The sequence below is a fragment of the Leucoraja erinacea genome, chromosome 34 (genome assembly GCF_028641065.1).
Source record: "Leucoraja erinacea ecotype New England chromosome 34, Leri_hhj_1, whole genome shotgun sequence".
NCBI classification, from domain to species: Eukaryota; Metazoa; Chordata; class Chondrichthyes; order Rajiformes; family Rajidae; genus Leucoraja; species Leucoraja erinaceus.
Genome location: NC_073410.1, coordinates 5,882,211 through 5,900,044, shown reverse-complemented (window position 1 = coordinate 5,900,044; position 17,834 = coordinate 5,882,211). Strand labels below are relative to the sequence as shown.

The following is a 17,834-nucleotide window of genomic DNA, read 5'->3' as shown; positions in this document are numbered from 1 at the left end:
TGAACTTTTCATACCCTTCAGTTTCCTGACCCCCATCTCTCTCACAGTGTTGCCTCTTAACATGTTTCCGCTATGCCTTCTGATCTTCCCCTCGTTGATTCCAAATAAACCATCCTCCAGAGAGGTCTTAACTTCCATCCTATGTCCCCCATTTTAGTGAATTTCAAGTCCAACATGATGATGAGGTCGTCTTCCGTCATCCTCGCTTCAATACTAATTTCTTTGTCTCCGTCTTTTCACCCCGAAACCGTGAACCCTTTCTTCCATCTTCAGAATTTCCATCCAACTTTGTCCCGTCACTGTGGCCTAGTCCCTGTCCGGATCTATTTTTGCTACAGGTACTACCAATTGGCCACTTCAATTTTTCCATTCCCCCCATCTCCTATTTCGATCTCCTCCAGACATATCATCAGCAATTAACAAACCCTCAACACACTGGTCCAGCCAGCACATCACCATTTGCAACACACACTATCTTGGTCTCTGCTCTCTCTGTTTCCTTCTCCCCGCCCACATTATCTGCAGCTTCAACTATGAGTTTTTCCTGAATTTGCCCAGTTCTGATGAGAAGTCATCAACTTGAAACATTAACTCTTAGTTTCTCTCATCAGACACCGCCCCACTCGCTGAACACAGCAAATCTGAGGTTTTGGCATCGGACTGTTCAGAAATCATGATTGTCTGGTATTTGGTTCAGCTCCTTACATTGGAATGCGAGCCAGGGTTGAGACAGCAGGCAGGTCAGGTGAGGGCAAAGCTCAGTGGTGGGGTTTACAGAATTCAGCCAAGATCCGGACTGTGAGCCGACGGTATACAGCTGGCGCTAGGGTCTAGAATACTGCAGATCAGGAACATAGGGAGGCTTGTGGCTGGAGCCAAGGCCTGGTGTATATTCAAAGCTCTTTTTTAAACTCATGGGTTCATTGGAAAATTGATTTTACTGCCATGCAACCTTCTAAAACACTGTGTAATAGGTGTAACATCCAGCAGTCTGTACAATCTGCTAACTAAGTACCACAGATACTAGAGGACTAGTATGCCAAGTACCACCAAAGTCCTACGAGTGCCAGATTATCAGTTTTGCTGTATTTCTACCATTTCAATTCAATTTTCCAGCACTTCTTTTTTCCTTTCAGCTTACTTTCTACCTTTCAGGTGTTGCGCAGTTAGTTATCTTATAACACGTTCCATAACACTAATTGGTTATAATGCAACGGATGAATGAGGAACATTATTTGTATTACACAGTGGATTGGTTATAACTTGATTTCAATCAGGAGGTAGTGAACTAGCTCCGTTATTTTTGGAAATTGACGAGCTGAAAAAAAAGTTGTCTTGGTTAAAAAAAAGTCCAACATTCGCAGACAATATTGTCTTTTAAAAACTCAGCTGTTAGCTTCAAAGTGTGTGGCCATAGAAATTGACAAGCCATGGCTTCTACTGACACTTGTGTAATGAGACTCTACAAACATACAACCTTTAGTATTTTTAGCTTGCAACAAAAATAAACCTGTTGAAAATTGAAGAAAATTATTTACAATAGTCTTGCGGGAAAAATAAACTTTGTATGGCGAGTCTAAAACTCTCTAGTCCCTAATCCTGTGTCCCCACTGACACAATCCTTTTTATAACACAATTTTCTACAATACAAGGTTTCTTATGCCCCTGTCCCAGGTTGCAGGTGGTTGCCGGAGGTTGCAGGTAGGGAGACTGACAAAAACCTCCTGGAACCGCACGGAAAAATTGAGTGGGGCACAAAGTCTCCAGAGGTTTCCGTTCAGGTTTCCTAAGTGGGACAGGGGCATAAGGAACACAACTGTTATGTTATAGACTACCTGTATTTAGATGCCTGCACTATATTAAATGCTCCATCCCTTAATCCCACTGCAATGATTAAATAATGGTCAGACAGCTTGCTTGAATGGCTTGTAATTGCAGATCAGGGACAGGCTATGGCGCACTAAGTTCCTGCATAATGTTGTTGTTCTGACTAAAAATGATGATTATGACTGAAAGACTGCATTTTGGTTTTTACTATTGAACATGAACCATTTGGAGCCAATATAACACTTTCACAACCGACAACAAACCAAAGCCCTTACAAGTATAGTTTATTATTTTGTCACAGTGGAAAGATTGGCTGCTTGCATATTTATCAGTTCCAATCTGCATTTCAAAATAGACCCAAAGGTATTCCCCACTATTTCATCTTTCGCACCTCACATCTCATTCTGACAACTCAGCAATCATTAAATGCTTTGAATTTCTCTCCCTTTATTTTCATCCTAGGTTCTTCCCACATCCTCTCAAGTGTAACCTTTCTGCTCCATCTGGGTTAAATTTTATTCATGCTAGCGGCACATATAAAGGTAAGATCCGTCCATAAAAAATAACCAATTAAATAATAATGAATACAGTGTGGGCAAAGGGCATCTAGCCAAACACTTTCTGGATGAATATCAGCAACATCGGTATACTTTTATTCAGCTGGGCTAAGCTAAGGAAGTTGTATTTCCCCTTTCCCACACAAAAGATGCAAGACTTCAAACATAAACTCAGTCAGATTATTTGACATTAATTTCAGTAATCTCAATGAAGATCAATTTTGTTTGAAAAGCTGCATTCATACCATTTCATCCACAATAATGTGCAGAGATTAAATATTGTGACATGGTAAACAGCACTATTGTTATTCAGATGCATTATCTTACTTGTTGCTCAGACACAATAAATTAATTTGAGGCCAACCAGCAAAGAAAGATGCTTCAATAAAGTGACAACCAGCTAGTTTGATTTTGGTAATGTAAACTCAAAGACCTGCAGATGTTGGTTAACAGAAAAGGGCACAAAGTGCTGGAGTAACTTAGCATTGACCCAGCACTTGTGTCCGATTTTGTTAAAATTGGTTGAGGTAACATTGCTGGTCAAGACACAAAACTCTGTTGTCCTTCTTGGACCATTAATATCCATGCAAACCAGCAGATATGATCCAGATAAAATATCTCATCTGAAAGATCACAAGTTCTCAGAACTGCACTAAACTGCCAGACTCATCTTGGATCACAATTTAGCGATTCAATTTTGAGGATGCTACCAAACGTAATCACACACAGAGTGCTAGGGGAATTCAGCGGGTCAGGCAGCATCTGCAGAAGGGAATGGATAGATGATGTCGTGGGTCGGGACCCTTCTTCAGACTGGGAGGAGCGAGGGAGTGGAGGCGAAAAGAAAGCTGGAAAAGAGGTGTGAACATGACTAAGCCTGGCACGTGAAAGGTGAAGGTAGACCCAAATGCTGGAGTAACTCAGCGGGACAGGCAGCATCTCTGGAGACAAAAAAATGGGTGACGTTTCAGGGTCGAGACCCTTCTTCAGACTGGTGATAGGTGGATACAGCTGGGGGAGGGGGGGGGGGGGGGTTATTGGCAGATGGGTGGAGTGACAAAGGCTAGACGTGGAAAGGAGACAGCAAGGTCAGTTAAGGAAAGAGTGAAATGTAAAACCGGAGAAAGGGATATGATTGGAAGGGGGACAGAAAAGGAGGAGGACATCTGAACAAAAACCAGTGCACTAGAAGTTTAAGAATTGCATGAATGCACTGTCATGAAACACACATTGGTTCATATCTGGTGGAATGAAATGTACACGGTAGAGGGAAAGAAATTCCATTGTGTAAATAAACTAGTTAATTTAAAGAGGCACATTATGTGTACTGTCTACATGGCTCAGAAAGAACTTTTGTTAACTCTATGTAACTGGATCCTTCTCACAGTTCTATATTAATTGCTTCTGACATCCAACCTGTGGGTTTTTAATGTCAGAGTGCCAGCTTCTTAGACTACTGACTTATGCCAACAGTGCAGTTATCCAACTGAGAAAATGTGGACCAGGCACTTCAGAACGTTGTCCACTCACAACATAATAATACTTAAAAAATAATCGAGCCATCCACAGTACAGATATGGGATAAAAGGTATAACATTCAACGCAAGATCAAGTCCAATAATATCCGATTAAAAATAGTTCAAATGTCTCCAATGAGGTAGATGGGAGGTCAGGACCACACTCTAGCTGATGAAAAGACAGTTGAGTTGTCTGATAACAGCTGGGAAGAAACTGTCTTTGAATCTGGGGGTATATGTTTTCAGACAACATGTACAACAACAATGGTAGTTCTATTTTTTTCATTAAAAAAGCTACAGAATCAACAGCTCCTCCAATTCAATTATTCAAGTTAGCAGTTTATACATTATATTTCATACAAATTAGCAGTACTGTAATTTAACTAGATCAAAGTATCGGAAACAAAGTGCAAATCTGAAATTGTTTTTTTTATTAAGCTGCTTTAAAAAGGACAAAAAGGACTTTTGTACATAATCAATTTAGCAGTTATTTCCCAGCATTGATGCTACCATTACAGGACAGCGGGAAGTAAAAGGAAATCCAAGCCAAGAGTTACAATCACGAGTTACAAAACTTTGCAGGAAGGCAAGGTAACAAAATTAGGTCCAGTTGTTCATAATTTCTTTATTGAGACGGTAAAATGGGCTACAAAAATAAGTATTGATGAAACGTGGCTCGGTTCCATTTGGATGACTAAGAGTTCATCAATTCTCAACATCTCAAACTTAATGCCGGGAGACAGAAAAATGGGAAGAACTTTTTTGGTTCTGCAGATGTGGAAATCGGCAGGGCTGGACTTGACTTCCAAATGGACTCCGCAGAGAACGTGCAGTTTTTTGCATCGCTCGGGGTAGAAGGCGTGAACGACACTTATGGGGGGCGAGACTTGCCACGTATTCTCCGTCCTCCTTCCCCCACCACCCACCCAACCCCCCAACACGATGTGTGCTAACCAAAGATCCTATAGCAAAGCTTTGCTATAGGATCTTTGGTGCTAACTAGCAGCAAATACATAACGGGGAGGGGGGGTCGACGTTTCAGAAACTGCCAGTGTTGCTGAAGTTATACCTTGAAAAAGTTACAATTAGTTTGGTTTACATTAAAACTACAACTGCTTTCAATAAACCATCTCGTGGAGTCGGACGTCTTTTCTCTGTCGTAATAAGACGGTACTAAAGTTTGCAAACTCTTTTAATTACATCAAGAAAAATAGTTCCCTGGAAGCAAGGATAAAGGCAAACCGCCTAACTCCGATCACCCTTTTTTTCCCTTAATGGAGCGCGTTATTGGACAATTAACACGACCGTGATAGAACACGCGGTGTTACAGACAGTGATTTGGCGTACAGCGCCAGAACTCATCGCCAAAAGTTAAATGCTTTATAAAAAAAACCCCACTGACGCCGCTCCCAGGCCAGTCAAAGCACCGCGAGGAAACCACGGACACTTAGATAGCGCTCTAAATGGCAATCAGTTCGAGAGAGGGGGGACAAGGATGGAAAGAGAGGGATTGGGGGGCAGGGAGAGGAAGGGGTGGTGGAAAATGGTTCCCGAGATTTACCTGCTGAGCGACAGAGATGTGGCGCTGCGGAGAGGGTGCCGAGGGAATGAGAGGCGAGCAGGGATGGAGCACTCACTTACAGCTCACACTGAGCCTCTGCATGAGTCTGGAGGAGGGAGTTACTCTCTCCGTCCAGCAATTAACCCTTTCACACGCATCACAATATCCTCGCTGTGGGCGGGAGAAACAAAAAAGTGTCCTGTAATTTCTGGATATGCAAACACGTAAAGGACGTGTCCTTCACAGAATCTCATCTACCTCTTCTGAAATTTGAACCGTTCTCCACACTTCAGAAACAAGATACATGGCTATGCTACAATGGGTGTCAGGGTGGTTATACCAGGCGCCTGACGAGCCTGGTATATTTAACTTCTGTTTGATTACATGTTTCAATGCTGGATAATTTGAAAAGGAAGCTGAAAATAGAATGCTATTCTTAATCCACCTTGAACAATTTGCTTGATCAGATGGGCAATTAAGAGTCAACCATACTATGGGCCTGGAGTTACATAAATAGGTAAAGAGTGCAATACTCGTTAACACCAAGCTGACAATTTCACAGCTTTATGCCATATTCAATAATAATCTACATTTTCCATCTACAGCAGTGGGATTTGAAAATATCTCTATATTTGTTAAAGTTTATTATTGACATGTATATGAAAAGCTTTTTGTTTGGATGCTATCCAATCTTATCAGATAATACTATACATGAATCCAATCAAATCAAACTCCAATGCAAATGTTGAGTAAAATATCGGAGTGCAAAATATAGTTCTCAGCATTGTACTGCAACAATTCCAGAGAAAAAGTTCAATTCTACAATGAGGAAGGTTGGAAAATTGGGATTGTACCCTAGCTTATGGAAGGACCGCTACGGACCAATTAGACCCGAGTTCTTTAAAACTAATCCATCAATTTAGCCACTATACTACCATAGTCCAACAGCTCTGCCCCAAATTAGAAGATTTAATGTGGAGGAAGGAACTGCAGATGCTGGGTAACACTGAAGATAGACTCAAAATGCTGGAGTAACTCAGCGGGACAGGCAGCATCTCTGGAGAGAAAGAATGGGTGACGTTTCGGGTCAAGACCTACTTGTCAGAATGGGAGTTGAGCACGTTACTCAAGCTAGCAAGCCAATGTAAAACTAACCAAGTTGGTGGTCATACTTTCAGATGTGACTGTTAAAATAGTTCTGGCTGTTTGGATAATCCTCATCATAGGAGTTATTCCCCTCTCAACTCTGGCGATTAAATCTCATTGCTGTTTGCAGCATCAATGGCACGGACCTGTACAAGTCTTTAAACGAGGGTCAGTAGAGGAGTCTTTATAATCAACTGTTATCTTACAATCAAGAGTTTAGGGAGACAAGACAAAAAGTAAAATGGATGTGAGAATTGTGATTGAAGAGATCTCCAAAGTCAAGGCTTCTTGACACAATAATGTCACCTTTTGAGTGTGGTGGCATTTGGTGAAATTCAGGAAGGCAACAAAAGCATGGAAGTCAGCTCCACAATTGCAGCTGTGGTGTGGAGATGTGTGGTGATTATGCAAAAGTATTTGAGACCCGTCTCAAGTGTTGTCAGGAAGGGCAATCATCAGAAATTACTTTGTCAGTATACAACATTTTGTCACCATCACACTGAAACAATCGTGTCAAGGGGCATTTAAATGTGGCATTCGCATGACTGAATGATTTACCCGAGGACTGGCATGTTTGCAACATCACCTGACTCATTCTGAACTTTCAGCTGAAAAAAGCAAATCTTAATAAATAGTTAGAACTTTTATATATCAGCCCAGGTGATATACTCACTCTATACCCATGACTGCGTAGCGAACCACAGTGCGAACTCCATCATCAAGTTCGCTGACGACACCACTACTGTGGGGCGTATCACTGATGGGGATGAGTCAGAATACAGAAGAGAGATCGAGCAACTGTCCATATGGTGCCAGCGCAATAACCTGGCCCTCAACACCAGCAAAACCAAGGAACTGATTGTGGACTTTGGAAGGAGTAGGTGGGGGACCCACAGCCCCATTTATATCAACGGGTCGATGGTTGAAAGGGTCAAGAACTTCAAATTCCTGGGCGTGCACATCTCTGAAGATCTTTCCTGGTCCGAGAACACTAACGCAATTATCAAAAAAGCTCATCAGCGCCTCTACTTCCTGAGAAGATTACGGAGAGTCGGATTGTCAAGGAAGACTCTCTCTAACTTCTACAGGTGCACAGTTGAGAGCATACTGACCGGTTGCATCGTGGCTTGGTTCGGCAATTTGAGCGCCCTGGAGAGGAAAAGACTACAAAAAGTAGTAAACACTGCCCAGTCCATCATCGGCTCCGACCTTCCTTCCATCGAGGGGATTTATTGCAGTCGCTGCCTCAAAAAGACTGGCAGTATCATCAAAGACCCACACCATCCTGGCCACACACTCATCTCCCTGCTACCTTCGGGTAGAAGGTACAGGAGCCTGAAGACTGCAACAACCAGGTTCAGGAATAGCTACTTCCCCACAGCCATCAGGCTATTAAACTTGGCTGGGACAAAACTCTGATTATTAATAATCACTTTCTGTTATTTGCACTTTACCAGTTTATTTATTCATGTGTGTATATATTTATATCATGGTATATGGACACATTTATCTGTTTTGTAGTAAATGCCTACTATTTTCTGTGTGCTTAAGCAAAGCAAGAATTTCATTGTCCTATACAGGGACACATGACAATAAACTCACTTGAACTCGACTTGAAGGTGCATCATCTTGGCGTGGGTATCAAACAATCTAGCCTCCAGGCAAGTGCAGGCAAGCCCTGTCAAATTGGGCCATTTAGAATTCTGCACATGAACATTTGCACTTTCAAATATTAATTATTTTAATTCTGAAACATGCACATTCCTGATGCATATTATCAGAGTAAAAGCTGACGGCTGCAGTTCAATGGTAAATTAGAATGAACAGGTAAGCAGAAAGCAATTTAGACAAGTATAGGACTTGAAGACAATTATTATCAGTGCTGAGATTTGAAATATCCTGCAGGTAGGGTGGGCAAACACTGATAGGTAGAGTTTAATAAGAACAAATAAATACAGTGCCCTCCATAATGTTTGGGACAAAGACCCATCATTTAATTATTTGCCTCTCCACAATTTGAGATTTCTAATAGAAAAAATCACGTGGTTAAAGTACAAATTGTTAGATTTTATTAAAGGGTATTTTTATACAATTTTGTTTCACCATGTAGAAATTACAGCCGTGTTTATACATATCTCAAAGTTTATACAAATCTCAAATTGTGGAGTACAGAGGCACATAAATACATGATGGGTCTTTGTCCCAAACATTATGGAGGGCACTGTGATTGCTTTCCAACACAGCAGTATGAGTGCTCTCAAGAATTTAACATAAAAGAGAATTAGATGCAAAATAGCCTCACCATGAATTATCCTTATTTGAACATACAGCTGTATTTTCACCCTCATTGCATCAAATTCCTGCAGCTTTCTAGTTAGCAGCAATGTGGCAGGCAACGTTACCACATTCCCAAGATAACAAGAGGGGAGGTAGGAAAAGAGGCAGGGAGAGAAAGCAAACTGAAATGTTATTATTATTGCAACACACTCATTTTACTTTGATTCCTATTTAAAGATATGATAAAGTGAAATGGTACCACAAATAATTTGTAATAGGCAAACATTGTTTGTTTTTTACTTAAAGCAATTCGCCAAATGTTTTGCAATGCTCTTCTTGATAAACAAATTCTAAGATAAAAGATATTTAAATCCATAAAGGATGTGATAAGAAATATTCTCCTGTTTGCAATTTCTTAGCGAGTTAAAATGTCTAAAATTAACATGCATAAGTTCCAGTTATATTAGGTCAAGAATATGGACCACACACTAAAATATCTTGTTAGAACAGATGGCCATTTCCAGAATCCTTCAGGAGATTACAGCAAGAACTTATGAGGTATGCTTATGAAGAATTCATAAATATTTTGAGCAGTTCACCAAAAGCTTAATGTACAGTGTACATAATATACACAAATGAAGCTCCAACCTTACTTCAGGATCAGTTATGCCAATATTAGTAACAGGAAAATGCTCAGAATCCTCATAATGTAGGTATTAAAAGCCAAATAAAACAAGATAAACATGTTACTCATCACAACATTGTTAAATCTTTCCAAAGAATCGTTAATTGTTTGCTATTCAATCCTCGGGATACATACATATTTTTGGAAAAAAGTTCAGTATCATCCTTAATCAAATTACAAAGGCTGTGTAGAATCAGTAACAAACTGGCTAATTCGACTTTCATTTTATAAGAACCACCCCGACTAAGAACAATTGCAATTTCAAGGTTGTTCTGGGCATGATGCTATTTTAATCTTAACTAGCAAATATATTAAAAATGGTACATTGTGACATTCCAAATGTCGTTATAATAAATGCAAAACACCAATGATTGATGAATTATTCTTATCTGAAATGTGAAATTAAAAACCTCTGCTGCCAACTACAAATTAAGCAAATGACATTTAAACACAGAGTTACCCAAGTCGGTCTTTACTGAATAAGGTTAATGTATCATGTGACTTATTAAAAGCAGCATTTAGAGGTATTCTGGTAGTATATAAATGTTGGGAGAAGTGCTGTCGGAGTAAATTTCACCGACCTAGCTATGTTTTCACACCAGGCCAGAAAGTAAATTACTGCCTGGCTTGACTAGGGGATCTTTTGTATGGCAAAGTGACTAGGGGATCTTTTATATGGCAAAGTGATTAGTGTCAGTGTAAAGGGCCTGTCCCACTGTACGAGGTAATTCAAGAGCTCTCCCGAGTTTAAAAAAAAAATCAAACTCGTGGTAAGTATGTAGTGGGTACGTCGGAGCTCGGGACATCTCTTACCGGCTCGTAACGCCAACGGCAGGTACTCGGGATACGCGGTAAGCTCGTGAAGATTTTTTAACATTCTCCCGAGTACCTACGAGCGGCTATTACCGTAATTCTCCAAATTCGATTCAGGGGAAACTCGGGAGAACTCTTGAATTAACTCGTACAGTGGGACAGGCCCTTAACATGTTTAAATGTATCACGTGTTACTATAGTCAGAAAGGTTCGAGGACACATGTTGCCAGGGAAAAGGAAAGGCAGACAAATAAACCAATGCGTTTATGTTCCGTGACCTTGAAGCGTGTTTATTGCATTCATATCAAGGCAAGGATCTGACATTGGCAACAAGGATGGGATCTCGTGTAACTTTGTGGTGGAACACACCTATGTTCTTCATGTAGTGCCAACAAAGCTGAGATCAAGGATGATTGTTGGCTCACAAAGGACATTTAGGAGTTGTTGGAACCAAACAAAATCTTCGTACGAAAGTATGGTGGCCAAGGATGGAAAAAGGTGTAGAACGACATGCAAGGTCATGCCATGGATGTCAGATGGTAAGCAGACCCATACCACCTGAGCAAATAGCAAGCACATTGTTACCGACAGGTCCATGGGAAGATGCTGCTGTAGAATTTCTTAGTTCACGTCAATCAGGAGAATCAATATGAGTTGTGATTGATTACTACAGCAGATATTATGTGTATGCAATAATGAAGTTTACAACATCGGAAAAGATTGTAGCAGTTTTGATGGAAATCTTTGCAAGACACGGTCTACCAGTGACATTATATTCAGACAATGGGCCTCAGTTCATTTCTCAGAAGTTTGCCGGCTACAATAAGAGCACAGGTATGTACCATCACGAAGTTACACCAAAGTGTCCGCAAGTTAATGGATAAGTGGAACGTTAGAACCAATCTCCAAAGGAGAGGTTGAGAATTGCCCAAGCAGAAGGCAAAGATTGGAAGGAGATGCTCTTATCATATGTGGCAGCATATAGAGTTTGCAACACACAGCACAACTGTTGTGATAGTCCAAGGACACTGCAAACTGAAGTTGAGACTGTGGGGGATCAGGCTCAAGACTACCAAATTGAGGAGCCAAGAATGCACGAGTTTGAGGTCAGAGGACACATGGGAAAAGGAATAGTGGACGAATAAATCAAAGTGTTTATGTTCAGTGTCCGTGAAGCATGTTTATTATATTCGGATCCAGGCGAAGATCTGACAATTAGGGCATCTTTTGTATGCAGTGAAATAACTTTATAGATACAATGAACTGCAGCCCTTCGTGCTTTTTTTGTGATAAACCAGCATCTGCAGTTCCTTGTTTCTATAAAGTTATTTCACTGCAGAATAAAATCCCACCAGGTAAACGGTAGAAACAGCATCATCCTCTTTGATCTAACGCTACGTTTTGTATTCTTTTCCCCTCTGGCCTGAGTAAACCTCACTTCATGTCTCATCCCTTTTCTGTCTGGTCACTGTATCAGTTAGCTTTTCGCCACAATTTTTATGTAACATAAACATCATTTTGAATGACATTTTATATGATTAAACTTAATTTTAGAATTTACAACAGGGTACACCAATTTTGGGTGTGAAGGAAATTCATTTTAAACTGGATGGCATGAAAACTGATCCAGCGAAAACCAGTGCTATTAATGAACTTCTAGCACCCACGGATGTGCCCAGCTTGCCGAGGTTCCTTGGCATGGCGAAGTATTTGAGCCAATTCATTCCAGATTTCAGCGAAATATCAACCCCATTGCACCATCCCACACACAAAGACTCTGCTTGGACGTGGAATGAGCAACAACAGACAGCGTTTGACACTCTAAAACAGCAGATGTCGGCCACCCCTACTCTAGCGACTTTGATCATAGACTGTCTATTACACTTACAACAGGATACCTCTTAACTGGGCAACTATAAACTTTAAAACATTTCCTGGCAGCTGATCCCTGTTGTTCAACCAAACTAGACCCATGCTCTGTGAAAATACACAACTCCTGATCGCCAGTATTTCCCTTCCGAGCTTCCATTTTACCCCAATATTGCGAAGCCACAGCTCTGTGGATAATCTCTTGCTTTCTCTCTCTCTCCTGGTCACTATTCTCCCAGTTTTGTATATTTTCATAGCCTTGGTTCCCATAAAGCACACAGGCATACTGTATTTTTGGTCAATACCTGATATTGTGGAACATAAATTGTGTTACTATATATTTATGTAATATTCCAGAAACATTACTAACGTCTCAGGTTATGTGACCAAATATTATAGAGAGTGCCCGTGGGTCTACCCAAGAAAACGGTTAAGAAATGACACATAAAATGGATGTACATTGCAAGTAGGTGTACGATCCAATAAGTAAGATTTGACATTTTGGGGGGAAATCAAGATATCCTGACCTCAAATTATTAATAATAAATCAGTTACTATCCTGAATAATGTATTATCCGTTAGCCATGGAAAGTTTCCAGCATTGTATAAAAGAACGTACTATTTCACTTGAGCTGATTGATGAGATCAGCGCAATGATTTTAGGGAGCACTATAACCTGACCTTGAATTGAAATGTTTAGTTTGGTACAAATAAAACATTACATCACTCACGGTACCCATCAATCATAAGCCACTTCCAGTGAATAAGGCAAGATCCATCCACTTGGATACCCACCCGAAATTCAAAATCATTCAGAGTATCAACAACCTGCGTTTTAGGTGCAGTGAAATATCGCAGGGCATCTTGCAGAGTGTAATAAGAGAAAATAATATTTTTAAACCAAAGGAGAACGAATCTCTCTTCTGGATTTACACCTGAGAAGAAGAATCTTTAAATCTCAGGTGTTGATATTTCTGGAGCCGATATTGATCAGCAAGTATAGTGGGTAATAGGTAAATGAGACTTGCTCCAGACTCGCTGCTGCTGGCAGTGTCTGTGGCCATCCACTGTCTCTGGACTCTGGCTCAGATGAGTGTAGACTTCTGGGCAGGGTGATGAGCCCAGAGTGACATGGCCCACTGTTGCCGGTAACATAATGATAACAGTGATTTTAGTTTAGTTTACTTTAGAGATACAGTGCGAAAACAAGTCCTTCAGCCTACCTACACCGGCGATCCCTGCATATTAACACTATCCTTGGGACATCATTCTACATTTATACCAAGCCAATTAACCAATGTCTTTGTAGTGTGGGAGGAAACCAACGTTCTCGGAGAAAACCCATGCAGGTCACGGGGAGAACGTACAAACGCTACACAGACAAGCACCCAGCTGTAATTTCTACATGGTGAAACCAAAATGCATAAAAATGTCAAATGAAATCTGACAGTGTGCTCTTTAACCACATGTGATTTTTTCTATTACAAATCTCAAATTGTGTCGTACAGAGGAAAATAAATAAATGATGGGTCATTGTCCCAAACATGACTAATTGTTTGTAAATCCATGATGACATTTCATCATTAGTATTCCAACACATGATGGGTACTTTCAAATCACATGATACAAACATAAATAAAATAAAGCTGGCCTCATCTATCGTGTTTTTAATTACATTTGCTAACTAGTGGGGAAGCAAAACAATATACAACTGTGAAACACTGTGCATTTGGGCAATATCTAATTGTTAAGAAGCTCCGTGAGACAAGGTAGGGCCATAATATTCTATAGTCTTGGCTTGCTTGAGTCGTTAATTTAGGAAGAGGATGAGACCAAATATATTTTCTGGGATTTATTCCAAAATTGTAAAGAGATAGATTTTACTTAAAGAAGGAAAGTCTCTACGTTGTAAGATGATCTCTCAATATTCCATGACTACTACCCAAGAACGCACTTATACTTACATTTTTAAAAATCTTATCCACCTTCCAAAATATATTTGGAAACCTCCTTGGAGCTTGGGATAAGTCGAGTGCAAATGTAGAACCTTGTTTATATGGAGAGATGATTGCAAAATTAGATTTTTGTCTTGTAAATGTTAAGGAAAATCCTATTACCAGCTTATTAATTGGGTTATGCTTAGCTTTCTTGGCAGACTGGATGAACAGCAGGAGTTTCCTTTTATGTATTTAACTTTTGTGGGGCACGTAAGGGAAATGTTTTCAATTCTTTGGTTTTAAATACCTCACACTGTCAGTAGTAACTCTAGAATTTTCATTTAAAAGCTATCGCCAAATGAATGGCATTAAAGTAACCCTTTCTAAGTCCTGAGGCCCAATAAATTAAAATATACCAAACCCTACCAGAAAATAATTCATTCAAGCATAGGTAAGACCATCTCCCTCAGCTTCAAGCCACATAGATGGCCTCTAACGTTAGGCCTCCCTGAATTGGTTTCAGGTTAGGAATGGGTTGATTCTGTACCTATGCATTTTCCCCCAGAAAGGCTCTGTACAGCCTCATAAAACCAGGCAAAAATAATACATAATTTATTTGTTTGACCAATCTCCCATAATGTTTCACTCAGTTGTTTGCCAGAGGGTCAATCTGACTCATCTCAGAATAAATTTGTTCACTTCTTACTTTTCCCATTCTCACAACTGCAGATACGAACCTGCTTGTTGAGCAATGCGATAATTGCACCTTGCAACCTTTGTTACCACAGAAAAGTGGCAGATACTAGAAGAATAAATGCCACTGAAACCAGGTAAGTACGAGAGAAAATCATGACAAAATGTACATCATGTACAAAATCACTAGAGGAACAGATCGGGTAGATACACAGGTACACAAAATTGCTGGAGAAACTCAGCGGGTGCAGCAACATCTATGGAGCGAAGAAAATAGGCGACGTTTCGGGCCGAAACCCTTCTTCAGACTGATGTCGGTAGATACACAGAGTGTTTTGCCAAAATAGGAGAATCGAGAACCAGAGGACATAGGTTTAAGGTGATGGGGGGAAAGATTTAATGGGAACCTAAGGCGTAACTTTTTCATGAAAATAGATGGTAGGTGTACAGAACAAGCTGCCAGAGGAGGTAGTGGAAGCAGGTACTATCACAACTTTCAAGAAACATTTAGACAGGTACATGGAAAGGACAGGTTTAGAGATATATGGGCCAAATGCAGGCAGGTGGGACTAGTGTAAGTGGGACATATTGCCCGGTTTGGACAAGTTGGGCCGAAGGGCCTGCTTCCACGCTGTAAGACTCTATGACTATGAAAACAATATTATGTAGGGTGGTTGAGATTAAGCGGAAGGAAACTCATGTAATTCATCACCAGCACAGTCCTGTTGGACAACCTGACGTGTTTCTCTGCTTGTTTAAGAAAGAACTACAGATGCTGGAACAATTGAAGATAGACAAAAAATGCTGGAAAAACTCAGCAGGTGAGGCAGAATCTATGGAGAGAAGGAATAGGCAACGTTTCGTGTCGTGACCCATAGATGTTGTTTCTGTGCTTTATGTCTAAGGGAAGATGAGGTTGGAAGTAATAAGTTGAGCCTTCACAAGATTCAAAAATAAAATAGGAATTTTAATCAGTGGGATTTCTAATTAATTTTACAGTATTTTGTGATTGGGGTAAAAAAGTGCTGAGTATTTTTGTAAACTTTTATTTGCTTCTTTTTAAACAAAAATCCAGGCCACAATTGGGACACACTTCCACGATTCTTTTTTGCAGAGCCTATTTGTTACGTGCACAAAGCACCAAGAATGCTGGCACGTATTCAACATTGAAATACATTGCTACTTAACTATCTACCTGGTAGAAATATTGCTACTTGACTATCTACCTGGAACTCACTACAAGGACCAAGACCTGTCTCTACTAAAATCTGATTAAAAAAAGAGATGACCCATTTCTTAATCAACATCCACAGTTAGTTCAAGAGAGGCAAGGAAAAAAAAGTAAATTTTGGCCCTGAATATGGACAATTAAGCCAAATGTTATACCTTTCTCTGCCACAGTGGAAATAAGCTAACAGTATTAATCAGAAATAAAACATTCTAGGCTTAAAATTTATAGGCTTAAATTTTATTTTTTCATCTGTAAAAAGTCATATAGCCAAGTGACTGAAGAGCAGTATAATTTGATTAGCATGACACATTAATACAATTCTCCACATTGTATTACCATAAGTTAAATGGTTTTGGTTAGGTTCGAGATACAGGCCCTTCGGCCCACCGAATCAACCCCAATCAGCGAACCCCCACACACTAACACTATCCTACACACACCAAGGACAATTTTACCAAAGTCAATTAACCTACAAACCTGTACACCTTTGGAGTAAACCGAGGTGGGAGGAAACTGTAGCACCTGGAGGAAACCCACAGGTCTCAGGGAGAATGTACAAACTCCGCACAGTAGGCATCTGTGGTCAGGATCGAACCTGGGTCGCTGGTGCTGTCAGGCAGCACCACCGTGCTGGTCCCATGGGATCCAAAGATTATAAACTGACACTCAAATACAACATGTGTCGGAAGTAACTGCAGATGGTGGTTTAAACCAAAGATAGACACAAAATGCTGGAGTAACTCAGCGGGACAAGCAGCCCTGACAAGAAATAACCCTCTCTGGTTTAAGCCCTCCCTTCCCCCGCACAATTAAAGCATGGAATAATCTCCACCCTGCTATGGTTACCCAACCAGATCTGGAGTTCCCTCTTAAACACAAGAAATAACCCTTTCTGGCTTAAGCCCTCCCTTCCCCCGCACAATTAAAGCATGGAATAACCTCCACCCTGCTATGGTTACCCAACCAGATGATTTAAAGTAGCTCTTTCTTCCCAATAACCCTTTCTGGCTTAAGCCCTCCCTTCACCACCTCCAGTTTAAATTCCATTTGGAATATTTTGGAGGACCAAGAACCAAGAATCAGCCTTGGGTGAGATTATTGCCGTTTCTCACCATGTCAGTGACTACACTACAAAAATGGCCCCTGGCTTTTAAAGACCTTGAGAGATTCTCAATAAAAAGACGAATTAGCATAATATATAAATTTCAGTATTTTTCTTTCTTTTTTTAAAAATTTGGATGCACGCTTCTGTTTGTCTAGGTCAGGAGCCTTTTGGTTCATGAGATTTGTCTATAAAGTAAGTGACCAGCCTAGCTTTATTCAGGATACCTTGTTATTTGAAAAGTCAAACAACTTTGAACTTTTCAGAAGTTCAAATTTGCATTTAATGCGTGCTTTAAAACACCCCAGGATACGATGAAGAGAATACCCCGATCAACATCTTTCCCTCAATCAGCCATCAAGAATAGATTCGCCGGTTGTCTGATTATATGATCTTGCTGTGTGTAATCTGGCAACTCCACTGGGTTATTTCCTACACACACACACACTTATTATATATAGCAGGAACGAAAACTTCCAATTAGTATGGACTTGCAAAAGAAATGAAGCGGAATTTAAAAGTTGTATAAATATTGACACGGCTGTTTAAACATTTGCACTGAGTGAAATACTTGGATAATTATGTGTAATATGCCGGTTAGAAAGTTCCAGTAAATCGT

The 17,834-nt window shown here is 40.2% G+C and overlaps 1 protein-coding gene across 5 annotated transcripts in view; it reads right to left on the bottom strand.

The window, feature by feature from the left end:
- The window catches only part of LOC129712939 (prolyl 4-hydroxylase subunit alpha-1-like), a 63,588-nt gene that overhangs the window by 45,596 nt on the left and 158 nt on the right, over positions 1-17,834 (bottom strand). For 3 of the 5 annotated variants that reach the window (XM_055661727.1, XM_055661728.1, XM_055661730.1), the window contains exon 1: positions 5,463-5,617. The exons of 1 other annotated variant lie outside the window; for it this stretch is intronic. The gene's annotated coding sequence lies outside the window, so the exon portion shown is untranslated. Of the gene's footprint in view, positions 1-5,462; positions 5,619-17,834 lie in introns of those variants that run through there. One more of the 5 variants, XM_055661732.1, reaches the window with a different exon arrangement.